Raw genomic sequence first — 11,493 nt, forward strand, 5'->3', positions numbered from 1 at the left:
GCAGGAACAAGGATAAGGATATTCTTGTTGAAGCCGATCCTAAACCTGAAAGGACTCTGAAGAGGAAGCTAAGAGAAGCTAAAGCACAAATCTCTGGAGAGGACCTGACAGAAATTTTCGAAAAAGAAGAAGACATGGCAGCCGAAAATAACAACGCCAACAATGCAAAGAAGATGCTTGGTGACTATGCTACACAAACTTCCAACTTCTATGGAAGAAGCATCTCAATTCCTGTCATTGGAGCAAACAACTTTGAGCTTAAGCCTTAATTAGTTTCTCTAATGTAGCAGAACTGCAAGTTTCATGGACTTCCATTAGAATATCCTCATTAATTCTTATCTGAATTCTTGCAGAACCGTGATACTGTTAAGACCAATGGGGTTGATCCCGACGTCTATAGAATTATGCTTTTTCCTTTTGCTATGAGAGACAGAGCTAGGACATGGTTGGACTCACAACCTAGAGAAAGCCTGAACTCTTGGTACAAGCTGGTCAATTCTTTCTTGACCAAATTCTTTCCACCTCAAAAGATGAGTAAGCTCAGAGTGGATGTCCAAACCTTCAGATAGAAGGAAAGTGAATCCCTCTATGAAGCTTGGGAAAGATACAAGCAATTAACCAAAAGGTGTCCTTTTGACATGTTTCCATAATGGAGCATCATATGTAAATTCTATGATGGTCTGTCTGAGTTATCCAAGATGTCATTGGACCACTCTGCCTGTGGATCTCTTCCTCTAAAAATGCCTGCAGAAGCCCAGGAACTCATTGAAATGGTTGCAAATAACCAGTTCATGTACACTTCTGAGAGAAATCCTGTGAATAATGGGGTGACTCAGAGGAAAGGAGTTCTTGAGATTGACAATCTGAATGCCATATTGGCTTAGAACAAAATATTGACGCAGTAAGTCAATATGATTTCTCAGAGTCTGACTGGATTGCAAGCTAAAGACGCCTCCTCTGAAGGAGAAGCTTATGATCCTGAGAATCCTGCAATGGAAGAGGTGAATTACATGGGAGAATCCTATGGAAACACCTATAATCCTTCATGGAGGAATCACCCAAATTTCTCATGGAAGGATCAACAGAAGCCTCAACAAGGCTTCAATAACAATAATGGTAGGAGAAGCAGGTTTAGCAATAGCAAGCCTTTTCCATCATCTTCTCAGCAACAGATAGAGAATTCTGAGCAGAGCCTCTCTAGCTTAGCAAATATAGTCTCTGATCTATCTAAGACCATCCTCAGTTTCATGACTGAGGCACGGTCCTCCATAAGAAATTTGGAGGCACAAGTGGGTCAGTTGAGTAAAAGAATTACTGAAACTCCTCCTAGTACTCTCCCAAGCAATACAGAAGAGAATCCAAAAAGAGAGTGCAAGGCCATTAATACAACCAAAATGGCCGAACCTATAGAAGAGGAGGAGGATGTGATTCACAGTAAGGAAGACCTCATGGGACGTCCACTGGACTACAAGGAGTCCCCTAGTGAGGAACCACAGGAATATGAGGCTCATCTAGAGACCATAGAGATTCTATTGAACCTACTATTACCATTCATGAGCTCTGACGAATATTCTTCCTTTGAAGAGGACGAAAATGTTACTAAAGGGCAAGTTACTCAATATCTAGGAGCAATCATGAAGCTGAATGCTAAATTATTTGGAAATGAGAATAGGGAGGATGAACCTCCATTGCTCATCAATGAACTAAGTGCATTGGTTCAGCTGAAGTTACCTCAAAAGAAAGAGGATCCCGGAAGGTTCTTGATACCTTGCACCATAGGCACCATGACCTTTGAAAAGGCTCTGTGTGACCTAGGATCAAGTATCAACCTCATGCCACTCTCTGTAATGGAGAAACTAGGGATCTTTGAGGTACAAGTTACAAGAATCTCACTAGAGATGGCAGATAAATCAATGAAAAAGGCTTAAGGACTTGTAGAGGATGTCCTAGTGAAGGTTGAATGCCTTTACATCCTTGCTGACTTCATAATCCTACACACTGGGAAGGATGAGAATGAATCCATCATCCTTGGAAGACCCTTCCTAGACATAGCAAGGGCTGTGATTGATGTGGATAGAGGAGAGTTAGTCCTTCGATTGAATGAGGACTACTTGGTGTTTATGGCTCAAGGATCTTCTTCTGTAAACATGGATAAAAAGCATGAAAAGCTTCTCTCAATACAGAGTCAGACAGAGCCCCCACACTCAAACTTTAAGTTTGGTGTTGGGAGGCTACAATCATGCTCTGAGTATCTGTGAAGGTCTGAAAAGAGTTCACTGTCAAGCTATTGACATTAAAGAAGTGCTTATTGGGAGGCAACCCAATTTTATTTTATTTATCTATGTTATTTTATGTTTTCTTTAGGATCATGATCATGTGGAGTCACAAAAATAACTGCAAACATTAAAGAAAAATAAAAAATAGCATAAAAAATGGTACACCCTGGAGGACAAGATTACTGGCGTTTAAACGCTAGAACTGGCAGGCAAACTGGCGTTTAAACGCTAGTAAAGGTATAAAAATGGGCGTTTAAATGCCCAGTCTAGCACCTTTCTGGGCGTTTAAACGCCAGAAAAGGGCAGCAGACTGGCGTTTAAACACTAGAAAGGCACACAGAGGGGCGTTTAACGCCAGCAAGGTGCAGGGATGCAAAATCTTTGACACTTCAGGATCTGTGGACCCCACAGGATCCCCATCTACCTCAACTCACTCTCTCTCCTCTTCATACCTTCCCAAAACACTCTTCCCAAACCACTATTCACCTATCAAATCCTACCCTCTTCCCCACAATTTCTTCACCACTCACATCCATCCACTCTTCCCTAAAAACCCCACCATCAAACCCCAAGTGGACGAATTGGAGTGTCTCCTAGTCCCAACAGGCTGTTCGGATATGTTCTGAGCTCTTTATCTTGTAGGTCGAGTTTGTCAAAGGCGGATTTAAACAAGATATCCGCGGAGCTTCCTTGGTCTATCAGTGTTCTGTGGAGATTAGCGTTGGCCACTATGATAGTAATGACCATGGGATCATCATGTCCCGGGATGATGCCTGCTGCATCTTCTCGGGTAAATATAATCGTAGGGAGGTCGCCCGACCCTTCTCCTTCCCCAGTATGATATACTTCTTTGAGGTGACTCTTGTGAGATGATTTAAAGATGCCTCCTCCTGCAAATCCTCCTTTTACCATATGAACGTGTCTTTCTGGGGTGTGAGGTGGTTGTTCAGCTCTTTCGACCTCTTCGTCCCTTCTTCTTTTTCTAGGTTCGTCCATTTTATTGGATAAGTACCGATCTAATCATCCTTCTCTTACCAATTTCTCTATGATATTCTTCAAGTCGAAGCACTCGTTGGTAGGGTGTCCGTAGATTCGGTGGTATTCGTAATATTCTGTCTTATTCGCCCCTCCTTTTTTGCTTTTGATTGGTCGAGGTGGTGGGATCTTCTCAGTGTGGCATACTTCTCGGTAAACATCCACAAGAGACACCTGAAGATGGGTATAATTGTGGTATTTTCTAGGCTTCTCTCCAGGTTGATCTTTTTTCCTTTTAGACTCTTTATCCTTGTCCCGAGAGGAGTAGGAGAATTCGGGTTTTGAGGTCCCTCCTAATCGAGAATTTTCCTCCATGTTAATGTACTTCTCTACCCGTTCTTGTACCTCGTTCAGAGATGTTGCGAGCTTTTTTGATATGGAGTGACTGAAAGGTCCTTCTCGTAGGCCATTAATGAGACCCATGATAGCTGCTTCTGTTGGTAGACTTTGTATGTCCAGACACGCTTTATTGAATCTTTTCATGTAATTGCAAAGGCTTTCCCTATCTCCTTGCTTGATCCCTAGTAGGCTTGGGGCGTGTTTAGCTTTGTCCTTTTGGATGGAGAATCTAGCAAGAAACTTTTTGGCTAAGTCATCAAAACTCGTGATGGATCTAGGAGGCAAACTGTCAAACCACTTAATTGATGTCTTTGTTAGGGTAGTCGCGAAGGCCTTGCATTGAATAGCATCCGAGGCGTCAGTGAGATACATTCTGCTTCTGAAATTGTTGAGGTGATGGCTTAGATCCGATGTTCCGTCGTATGGGGTCACGTCGTGAGCTTTGAAGTTCTTTGGGACTTTAGCTTTCATGATCTCTTTTGTAAATGAGTCTTGATCTCTGCGGGGGCTATCTTCATGACTGGATCAAGTGGTTTTGATTTTAAGATCGGCTTCGAGCTTTAGGAGCTTGTCCTCTAGTTCTCGACGTCGTCTTGTTTCTCTCCGGAGGTATCTTTCAGCTTCCTATTGATGTTCAGCCTCTTTTTTGAGCTGTTTGATGTGATCCTACTGAGCTTGTAGAGCCTCTAGAATTTCTATGTTTGGGGGTTGCTTATCTCTCCCGTTTTGAGGTGTGTCTTTGGAGGTGGCGTCTGCGTTTTTATGCGACGTCCTGTTTTTTATATCAGAATCGTGGCCGTTGTCATGGTTGTCCGCCATGGTGATGGGATGACTTCCAAGTTTTCCAGAAACGGCGCCAATGTTTCAAGGGTTACCTGAAACTGTAGGTCGATCTCGGATGAGATCTGCAGTGGTGGCCGGAGCTATTGCGTCTGACTTGTTGGACTTGGTGGCCGGAGCTGTCGTGTCTGACTTGTTAGATCTGGTGGTGCTGCTGATCCTTCGTCACCGGAGGGTGGTGGTACCTGCAAGAGACTCCGATGCTTAAGTTAGCACGTGCTTTAGGCAGGCTTTTAGTAGAATCAGAGTATGAGTTATAGCTGGGTGCTCTAGTGTATTTATAGTAGCATGGAGCGACCTCTATGGAGATAAGATAGCTATCTTATCTTATCTTTTGAGTGAAGTTATCTTATCTTTATGGGGAGCCGCCCTTTATCTTCCTAGGCCTTGGCTGCCTTTAGATTTGGGCTATGTCCCTCCATTGGGCCTGCTTTGGGCCTTTTAGTCGATTTGGCCGAACTTATTATAGAAGAGGTTGGGGATCCTGACCTGAAGAGGTCGGTCGTTTTGTCTTCAATCAGCCCGGGCCGGATAGCTCGGCCTAGGGTATGAACATTATCCCTGCTATCATTGCAACTGCCATCAATGCTACTCTTGTTCTGCCTTTGTTGTGGCTTGTTCAAACTCGTTGTTGAGCTTGCCATCACCACTATTGCAACTTCTGCTCCATTCTATTTCTGCTTGATCTTGCACATCCTTTGCCTCCGCCTTGTTTTTCCTACTCAAGTTGCATCTATTCTAACCACTATAGTAACCTTTTCTCTGCTCCGAGCTGATGATGTTGCAAATTTATTTTTCCATTGCTGCTATCAATCACTACTAGAGGTAAAAGTTCTATTTTACTCAAAATCCTAAATTACCTAACTTTGAGGATTTTATTGGAATTGATTATATTTGCTTGTGATTGATTGATGATGGAATGATAAAAAGATTTAGAATATTTTATTTCTTCTTTTATTATTAAGCATTATTTTGTGAAAAATTGATGCTAATTAGAGTTAATTTGTAATCAATTAATTCGTAAACATTATTAAAGCTATTGATAGAGCAATTTGTTGCATTTAACCCTGAATTGGAATTTCTTTGCTATTAATGTGATCAGGAATTCAGAAACATACAGCCAAACCATGTTTAATTTGTCATGCTCTGGTCCATAAACAAATTAAGAATACACCATAATTTTAGTGTTTTTTATTTTAAAGTTTTTTGAACATTTTAGATGTTCATAAACATAAATAATCACTTGTGGCTATAGTTTTACGATTGAATGTTCAGCATCTAGTGAGAAATTCATATTCGATCTAAACAAATAGTATTGTTTTTTCAGTACCCTATCAATTTATTTTTGCTTACTTTGTTAATAATACTAATTTTGAGTTGCTGAATTAATAATACTTATTTTGTTTATTTTGCTATTTTTATTGATTCTAGAGTCTGGTTGTTGGATAGAACTTTTGTTTCTTCTTGTATTTTTTATTGATTATAATGATTATAGTGATTGTAAGTTACTATTTTTGTATTTTTATTATTTTTGTTGATTATAATGATTTTGAGTTGATATTTTTTATTATAATGATTTTGGAATACTTTGTTAATGTTTCTGGATTAATTCTGAGTTGCAGTTGTTGTTGCAAAATTGTTGTGAATATATCTGTCTTCCTTGTATAGAAAAAATAAAATGCAACCTTTCAAAAAGAGACTAATTAGTGAAGATGATGGTCAAAGCAAGATGCTAATAAAAAAGAAGATAAAAAATGAGGATGATGATCAAAATAAGATGTCAATGAAGTTAATAAGAGTTGAAGATGGGGGTCAAAGCAAGATGCCAATAAAGGAGAAGATGGCAAGAATTGAAGAAAATGGTCAAAGCAAGATGCCAACAAAGAAAAAGATAACAACTATTGAAGATGAAAGTGAAAGCAAAGTGCCAAAAATAAGAATGTCAAAACTAGTGAAGATGATCAAGACAAGATGGCAATGAAGATGAAAACTAATGAAGATGAGGGTCAAAGGAAGAAGCCAACCAGAAAATTATGATTTAGAAACATATCTAGCATATAATGTAAATTTTATTATTTAGATGATTTGAATTTATGTCCTTTTTAGACTTATTTTGTGATTATCATAATTTTTTGTTATGATTATGCTCTAAAAAAATAAAAACTCACACAATTTTGAATTGTCTAACAACTGTGATCGTAGAGTATGAAAAATAATGACTATAGAGTATTAAAACCATAACTATAGATTATGATCAAAATTTAAAACTAGTGTGACCATAGAGTAAGATGTGGTCACGATTTTAAAATAACATGACCATAGAAACTGGTTTAAAACTAGTTTGATCAGAAAGTAAGCTGTGGTCACACTTTAAAATTAGTGTAACCATAGAGTAAGCTATGGGCATGGTTTAAACTAGCGTGAACATAGAACAAGCTATGATCACGGTTTTTACACATGATCATAAAGTAAGCTATGATCACGGTTAAAAATCGTCACCTAAAGTGTTAAATATAAAGTACTACAACCGTAAACAAAAAAACTGTGACCATAGATCTATGGCCACGCCAGAATAACCGTGACCTAAAGTCAAAAATGGTGACCATAGATCTATGGTCATCCTTTTTACTAGCTATGGTCATAATTTTAACCCGCAATTATAGACCAAATATGTTGTGAATATGGAGTTGGTTTTAGGTTGGAAAGGTTGAGGCTAAGATAGGAGAAAAATGAAGAGTAAATAGAAGATAGAGTGGAAAAAATTCCATAATTTGCAGAATTTTATCCAACTTTAGATGACCATAGCTTGATCTTGGGGGCGGATGGTGCGCGAAATTTAGAACTCCGCACAGCTTAACTAGCAAGTGCACCAGGTCATCCAAGTAATACCAAAGGTGAGTGAGGGTCGATCCCACGAGGAATGTTGGACTGAGCAAGCAGTGGTTATCCTGCAGATCTTAGCCAGACGAATAAAAAGTTGATTGATTGTTGTTGAATGTGCATAAAATAAATAAGAAAGCAGTAAAGAAATAGCAAAGAAACAACAGGGAGAAATCAGTTAAGGCTTCGGAGATGTCTTATCTTTTTGGATTAACCTTTCTTACTGTCTATTCCAATTACGAATGATTCATTCCATGACAAGCTGTAAGTGATTAGCGCCACGCTAATGGTCATTAATCTCCTCTTATCCAAATCAACTACCACACTAATGGTCATTCAATCTGAACGAGGGTGAATCTCTAGCAATTCAATCTCTGATGATTCTACTCAAAATGCCACAGACAAGGTCAGATCTTCCGAATCGGAGAATGAAGCTTTATGATTCTAGCTTATACCACAAAGGCCCTAATTGCCTCATACCTCGGCTGGACAGATGTTTCCATGTCCCCAACGAGATTGTAGATTAGCCGTCTAAGAGATGTAATCTCAAGCTTGTAGTTCACTGCTATCCCTCTTGAGACTCGCAAGAACTCATGTAGAACAAGGGGACATACGCTAGTTCCACCCCAGATTCATAAGGATTGAAGAACGAAAATATATCTTAGAATGGAATCAAACATGGAATAAAATAGAAACAGTAATATTATTAATCCATGAGAATCAGCAGAGCTCCTAACCTTAACCTAGGAAGTTTAGTGACTCATTCTTTTCAGAAAAGAAATATGAAACGTGTAAAGGTTCAAGAGTTCCTAACAAGGGTAAACTCTTGTCTATATATACTAATCTAATGACTAAGGATTACAAAAATAAGATAAACTGGACTCTTGGTGCAAAAATCCACTTTTTGGGCCCACTTAGTGAGTTTTTGGGTTGAGCTTGGGGTGAATTCACATGCTTGGACTCCTCTTGGAGTGTTGAACGCCGAATTTGGTCCATTTTGGGTGTTCAACGCCGAGCTTGCTCCTTTTGGGGCGTTGAATGCCGGGTAGAGGATGATTTGGGCGTTCAACGCCCGTTTTGAGCCATCATTTTCAAAGTAAAGTATAAACTATTATATATTGCTGGAAAGTCCTGGAAGTTAGCTTTCCAACGCCATTAAGAGTGCATCATTTGGACCTCTTTAGCTCAATATTTGCTCGTTATAATGCATGGAGGTCGGGATCTGACAACATCTGCTAGCCTTTCTTTGCCTCTGAATCTGACTTTGCCAAAACTTGCAATTTTCGCCTAGAAATTACCTAAAATCACAAGAAAAATACCAAAACTCATAGTAACATCCAAAAAGTGAATTTTGTACTAAAACCTATTAAACCACAATAAAACTTAATGAAATCTACTAAAAACACTAAGAAAACATTGTCAAAAAGCGTATAAAATATCTGCTCATCACAACACCAAACTTAAACTATTGCTTATCCTCAAGCAACTAAAAACAAAATAGGACTAATGGAAGAGAAGAATACAATAAGTCTTAGAGTTGTCAATGAAGCTCAGTTCTACTACTGAATGAGGCTAACAGCTACTTACTTCTAAACAGTTTTGACATCTCACTTTCCTTTGAAGTTCAGAAGTATTGACATCCCTTGGAACTAGAATCCGGATGATATTATTGATTCTCTTATTTTACCTTTTCTTGATTCTTGAACATAGATTCTTTTTGAGCCTAGCCGTGACCCTAAGCGTTTTGTTTTTCCGTATTACCACCGAATACATAAATGCCACAAACACTTAATTGTGGGAACCATTGGATTCGAATTTAGCTTTACTTAAAGTCCCAGACAGTGGTGTCTAGAGTTCTTAGGCATACTCTTTTACTTTATGAGGTTTTTAATTCCAACCTGCAATGGTTATAAACTCGCATTCTTACTATATGAAATACCTTTCCTTTTTATTTCTACAAATTGGTGCAAATTGAAAACCTAAACCCGTGAAACCTTCTTCTCAACCCTTCCCCTATATTCATCTTTTCCATCATTGTCTTTGGTGCATATTATTGGTTATTTCCAAGCTCCTCAGTCCTCTCAAGCTCATCGAGCTCACCTCCATCCAGCCACCGCCTCGTCGCGCCGCCTTCGTCGTTCTTTCGAACAGCCACCGTCTACTTGCTCACTTCCCCTCCATCGCGTAGCAGCCATCGCAACGTTTGAAGCCACCGTCTGCTCCACCACTCTTGCATGCTCTGTCTCTGTCTCTCGGTGTCTCTGTCCCCCTCTGCAACCACTGTCTCTTGCATGTTCTCTAGGTAATTTTTTTTATTAACTATGAATTTATGATTGAATAATTGTTTGATTCTATGAGGTTCTGTGAACTCTGATATAGTGATATCTGATATGTGATTTACTGATATAGTGAAGTTTTGTGAACTCTGATTCAAGTCATTCAACTGTGAACTGATATGGTGATATAGTGATTGAATAATTGTTTTTTGTGAACTGTGAAGTGTGAACTGATATAGTGATATACTGATTGAATAATTGTTTGCCTGTTTCAACTGAAGTTAGTAGTTACTGATTCAGAACTGTGAACTTTATGGAATAATTGTGAATAATTATTGGTAATTTGTTAGTTAAGCTGTGAAGTGTGAACTACTGAATTATTGGGTTGGATTGGGTTGTTGTGATATTGTAATTGGATTGGATTGTATTGTTATTGGAATACTAGTAATGTTTAGGTATGGATGAGAGTATCAACCAAGAACTACCTAAGAATAATAATGTTGAGAATAACTCGGCTTCAAATGAACCTTCTCTTCCTCTCAGATCTAACGAAAGTCAATCACATACTTCTAATGTTCGGGGAAAAACTGATCTTGCTTGGAGATATGTTTCTTTACAAAATATGAATGAAAAATCACATTACCAATGCTTATTTTGCCTGAGTACTTTTGGGGCAGGGGAATTAATAGAATGAAAAAGCATTTGGCGTGGATAGGTAGTAGACATGAAGATGATGATATCAACAAAGCAAATTTGCAACAAGTTATGGTGGATTTTGATAATTGATGACAAACTTGAATCAGTTGGATGTTGGCATCTTATATTTATGTTTGATTGATTGTTTTTGTTATTTGACTTTTGAGTATGTATTTGAATGAGATCATAACATTTTGGTTTATGTAGTACTTTTAATTTTAATGATATTTTAAGATTTACATTATATTATAATTATGTTTTAATGTGTTTATATATATTTTATTTATTATTTTATTATAAAACGATTTTTTTAGTTCAACTATAGTCAAACTGGTTGAACCTATAAACCAATAAAACAATAGTTAAAACGGTTTGATGACCGATTCGATTTTTAAAACCTTGGTTATTTCAGAATGCCTTCCTTAAAACTTATCCGTAGGTATTTTGCAAAGAGACAGCTAAACATGATTTCAAAATGATAGAATATTTGACTGGCATGATGCTATATATAATCCAAATCAATGTGTTTTATGGGTACCACACTGTAAATAACATTTGGTTACTTAAAACACATAAATATACAGTAATAAGTCAAAATGATTATTTAAATTTTATTTGTCATATTAGTCATCAAATTTTCTTTAAATTAAATGAGTTCTCCAAATTTTTTAACTTTAATCATGTTTGTTTTTACTCGATTATTTTCTATCTATATTTTATTATTTTTCATTCGTTTATATTTGTAGAATTTTAAGCCTCCCAAAGCTACCGTTATATTTAAACTTATCGAATAGGAAAAATATAATTAACGTTTAAAATTTTAAAAGACTACTTTGATATGAATAGCATTTGAATGAATAAAATCGAGTAAGGAATAAAGTAAATTCAAAAAATTAATTTGTCTAACGAATAAAATTTAAAAGCATTTTGATTATTTTTTCATAAATATTAATAATGACAAATAAATATAATATCTTTCAATAGGAAAAATAACTATTTGTATTTATAAACTTTGTGAATGCTGATAAAAAAATAACCATAAAAAAGAAAACTAACGTTGTATATACCTATGGGTGTTTACGGTGCGGTTTGTTTAGATTTTTTTTAAAAAATTCGTTCGATCCAATCATTTAATTAAACTGCGGTTCATT

General features: G+C 37.4%; 1 non-coding gene across 1 annotated transcript; it reads right to left on the reverse strand.

Moving 5' to 3' along the window:
- Positions 1–536: 536 nt before the first annotated feature.
- Positions 537–640, reverse strand: LOC130952621 (small nucleolar RNA R71). The gene has a single exon (XR_009074803.1). It is a non-coding gene; the product is annotated as a small nucleolar RNA R71 (small nucleolar RNA).
- Positions 641–11,493: the final 10,853 nt, after the last annotated feature.

The sequence above is a fragment of the Arachis stenosperma genome, chromosome 1 (genome assembly GCF_014773155.1).
Source record: "Arachis stenosperma cultivar V10309 chromosome 1, arast.V10309.gnm1.PFL2, whole genome shotgun sequence".
NCBI lineage: Eukaryota > Viridiplantae > Streptophyta > Magnoliopsida > Fabales > Fabaceae > Arachis > Arachis stenosperma.